This window comes from Augochlora pura, chromosome 7 (assembly GCF_028453695.1).
Source record: "Augochlora pura isolate Apur16 chromosome 7, APUR_v2.2.1, whole genome shotgun sequence".
Classification (NCBI taxonomy): Eukaryota; Metazoa; Arthropoda; class Insecta; order Hymenoptera; family Halictidae; genus Augochlora; species Augochlora pura.
The window spans coordinates 19,742,777-19,747,921 of record NC_135778.1 but is presented as its reverse complement, the minus strand read 5'-3'; positions in this window follow the sequence as shown (position 1 = coordinate 19,747,921).

Below are 5,145 nucleotides of genomic sequence, written 5' to 3'. Positions count from 1 at the left end.
AATTTTAAATCGATGATAAGTAGACTGCTGATCCTTATATAAAATAAAAAGTATCTCGATCAATTGCAAGTTATACGAGCTGAGAGCAACTTTTTTTCTTATTGACTTGTCAATATTGGCAGCCTAAAAAATTTAACACTTCACGAGTATTGAAATTGTTGCAAAAACTGTAAGAAAACTGTATTCCGCAGAACTATGTTGTTAACGCCTTCCTGCAGTATAACTTTTTTGCTTATGTATTAGCACTCCTCTCACCACTGTTTGCGGTTTCTGGATTCAAAAATTTCTTGATAATTTTCCTGGTTCCCAAATATAGCAGTTACGTTCGGATATACCGTAAACTTTAAAAGTTCTTAAGTAATCGGATGACTTCTATAATAAAACATTCACAAAATATCCTCGAAATATAATACTTTCACAAACAATTAAAAATCAGAAATTGGTTCTTTTAAGATTTGTGTCCCCTTAAGTCGCACGTGTTTGACGAACCGATACTTTGCTTTTTGCAAGTATTGTACAATGAAATAATTCCTTCTCGCACTAAATATGTGTATAAAAAGAAGAAAATAAGTTGTTTTGCCTAAAATAATCGGTGGTGTAAAGGTAAAAATGAGTGAATTGTTAAAATCTCATAACGCGAAGACGTCCGTCTTTTTCGGTTACCGATATTTCTGTCTCTATTTCTACGTGTAAGTTACAATTTTATTAAACGTAACAAACACTAGTAGCAATACGATATGTTACTTGAAAGATTAATAAAACTAATATCGAACGAATGTTCGTCAAATAATATAGCGTGTATCATTTTGTCGCGGAGTGTAGCCGACGTAGCGGAACGTAGACGCGCACGAGAAACATTGGAAACAATTCGTTCCACGCCTCTCGCTATATTGTGTAATATTCATTATCCGACAATCGATTATTACAACATTCGCAACGCGAACGATCTATGTGTCGCAGAGACAATGCGCGAGGAAACGAACGCGAATAGTCGAGGTATTCGCGATAGACACGCACGAAACGGAATGCTTCGTTGGAGGTTGTCGGTCTTCTTCCCTTCTCTCTCTCTCTCTCTCTCTTTCCTCTCTTTTTCTTTTTTATCATATCGTGCAATGTAAAGACGGACGCGATACTCTTCTTTGAACGCCGCTCGAATCTCCGACGGCGGCGGCGCCGCTGTCAACGCTCCAAATTCCAACCACGACGACGAGAGAGCGATCACCGTCGTTCTTCGAAGCGGCTACTCACGATTCCGCTATAATTCATCTTCCGCAAATCGCGCAGACATTTCAAGCTATTCTTGGTCCGCTGGTGACCGTCTCTCGATGGACCACCGATGAACCGGGACGTTGGCTTTGAAATGTCTGCCGAAACGACCGATCATCGAAATTTCGAGCCGCGCGCCTGCTAGAACTTAATCGGAACCGATACGTAACCAGGCTACAATTATTGGGTTGGCAACTAAGTAATTGCGGATTCAAAATAAGAAGGAAAATTCGATTCTTTTGCTTAAAAATATTAGTTTATTCAATTAGACAAATCAATTTTGACGCTGCCTTTATTTCAAGGCTTCATTTTAATATACTGTATATAACATAAAAATCGTGCTCGTGGTGCTTGCTTTTTTGGAAATAATGTGATCAAATCTGTTTTAAACGCGCGCCTTGCCCTTCCATCTTTAAACTGTAATAAAAACGAAACTAAATAACTTATCGATACAATTTTCTTACTAAATTGAAGATGAAAGTCCGGACAGTAAGAAAACAATATAACTTACTTACTTTGAACACGTTAATCAAACAAAAGAATGTGCTAAGACCATCTATTAACAAAATCCGCAATCACTTAATTGTCAACCCAATATTATACAGTGACTCCCAAAAGTATTCGGACATTCGTATAATTTTCACTTCTACGCCATATATTCAAATAAATATACATTGAAAGGAGAAAATTCTTTACAGTTTGTTAAAATAGTGTATATAATTATTAATAGTTTAAAATGTTACAAACATAACTAAAAATTTTAAAAAATTACTAGTTTAGTTATCATTAGTTCTATTATTTATTAAGTTTTATGTTACTAGTAATATGAGAAAAATCAACCAAAAATGCAATCTAACATAAAGTTCATCCACATAAACTGAAATTGTTCGTACAAATTGCAATAAACAAAATATACACCAGAAACAAATCATAAAATCATTTAAAGGAAAGATATAGATAATAATTTTTTAAAATTTCAGATTTCTGGAAATGTATTGTTAAACAATAGAGGTATGAAACTTGTAATACAAATTTTAACAAGTGTTTATTTTTATAACTAAATTCAATGCTTTTTTAAATTTTTTCAATTATGTAGGTAATATATTATACTAAATCGAAAGTTTGTTGTGTAAATATATATGTATACTCTAATTTAATATATCATAAAAGGCTTTTTGTATTCAATATATTGACTTAAATATTAATCGCCAAGAAGTGAAAGTTATACTAGTGGCCGAATACTTTTTGGAATTAGTATAACTGCGGCATCCATACAACCTTTCTTTCACTACTTCGTCTGTAGATTTAATTTATAAAGAAAAACGCCGATAATGCAATTTTTTGTAATCTAATATTATAATAAAATTTGTCTTTTCTGTTATGAACATAATCATATTGGAACAAAATAAAAATTTTGTCATATCCGAATATTAAAGTTATTTATAATTACAAGTATGATGTAAAATATATAACACAGAGCACAGCCTACGTCTATGTAGTTTCAAACTATTTAATTATATAACGAGATTTAAGGCAGACAGTTTTTGGCAGAGGATAGAAATCAACTGCATCAATTCAAAACAGTGAAAAAATTAATAATAGAAATAAGAATATTGATGTATAGAAATCCTGTCTTTGGCAATTAATGCAGACAACTTTAATTTTGCATAACGATACGCAGTAAAGGTTTGAGAAATTCATAAAGCAAGGTAAAAATGTTAAAAATTCAATTCGAAATGATTAAGCCTGTTTGCGAAACCTAACAACTATGCCCTTTATCGAATAAATTACAGATAAACTTTGTAATCTCAATAATCACAAATTGCAAAGTTTCTAACCTGTCGTTTCAACAGGTATCCTAAAATCAGCGTTAATACGAGTCAAAGAACGAAGAAAGTGGTGCGATTGTAAAGTGGACGAAGAAAGCCTTGAATTCCCGGATCCGACAAACAATAGGCCTGTCTGACCAGACTGAATAATTCAATGGCATAATTAATATTGTCGCTTTCTGTGTTCAGTTTCTGCAACGCGGTCTGGTCACCTGTCGCGCAGCCGCATTTTCACACATTTATGGAAATTCGAAAGTCTTAACGACATCCGTTTGCCAATAGAAAAGCCCGGTTGTCCCCTGTGGGAGACACGTAGCCATGCTCACCGGACCGTGCGTAATCGTCTACATCGCTGGCGCCTATCCCTACTTAATTCTTTGTCGTAAAACAAGGTGGGACATTTATTTTTCCGGTTTGGACCGCTTTTAGAAACTTTTACATCCCCGAATGGAACCGCAACCCGCGCCGCCTACTTTCGATCTTCCGCGTCTCAGCAACGAAACCCAGTCAAACGACAACCAACGTGTCTAGAATTCGCACCTGTGTCGAAGACAACTCAGAAATTGCAGTTACAAATGTACAAAAGTTCCACACTTTTTACAATTACGATCCTTTTACGATTTCTAGAATTATTGAGCTAGAACCAGGAGCTTTATGCGTTTGTGGTATTTACATGTTTTCAAATTACAAGATAGCATGTACAGTCAGTGCCATAAGTATTCGTACCCTCATTGCATATAAGAGAAATGTGTTGAAATCAAGGGATGCATGTAAAATTTTGCAATAAACTTTTTATTACCTTATTTAATATTTTTGAATGTGACGAATGAGAAAAAGTTTGGAGGAAGCCTAATACAGAGCTATAATTAAAAAATGTACAACCAATTGTAAAGCACGGCGGAGGCTCCGTGATGGTATGGGGCTGTATGGCGACATCCGGAGTGGGCAAACTTGTCTTTATCGATGGAATTTTGGATAAGATTAAGTATAAAAATATACTCGAAGAAAATCTGCACTCGAGTGCGATTAAGCTTGGTCTGGAAGATGTCTACTATTTTCAACATGACAACGACCCAAAGCATACTGCTCAGATTGTTCGCGAGTGGATACCTTACCACGTTCCTCATTTTTTACATACACCTCCTCAGAGTCCAGATACAAATCCTATAGAAAATTTATCGGCGGAAATAGATAAAAGACTGCACGAGCATGAAATTTTCAATAAACAAATGTTAAAAAACAAAATTTTGCAAGTTTGGAATAATATTGAACCAAATATCACATTAAAACTGGTAGAAAGTATGCTAAATTGATTAAACGATACAAAAAGGCATAAAGGTGGACCCACTAAATACTAGAAAATTAATATAAAGTAAAAAAGCTGCTCTAATATGCGATTTTTTGAAAAAATCTACACTGGTACGAATACTTTTGTGGACTGTTATTACGTACTACGAGGAGTAAACTCAATATATTTTTGTTATTATCAACAATAATATCAACTGATCTTATCAACTGATAACATTTCAGCTGTATTTTTATCATAATAAATTTTACATTCTTCGTGTTTTCATTCTTCAAACGTTTATTGCAAGTAAAAATATCATTACACTTGCTGACTATACGATTTATTTATACATAACCTTGACTATATGATTTATTTTTCCATTAAAAATAAATTTTTCGTTTCTCGTAAATCAACCACCTATGAAAATTTCCTAAAATTGTATACTTTTTATTAAACGTTTGTTCCAAGCGAAGATATTATCATACTTCATGATTATACATATAATTTATCTTTCCATTGGAAAATAATTATTTTGAGTTTTTTCTTACAAAGTTATTTTATTTTAGTAAAATAATTATTGAAAATTATGATTTGTGTAGAGATCTATCAAGCAAACATCTATCAAATCATCACACAAGTAATAAAAAATATATTCTATATTTTTTGCAAGTGACATATACAATACACTTTTCTATAATTTACTATTCTTCATATTACAGCCTAAAACTTTGTAAGATAAAGTTGCTGTAATATTAACCACTT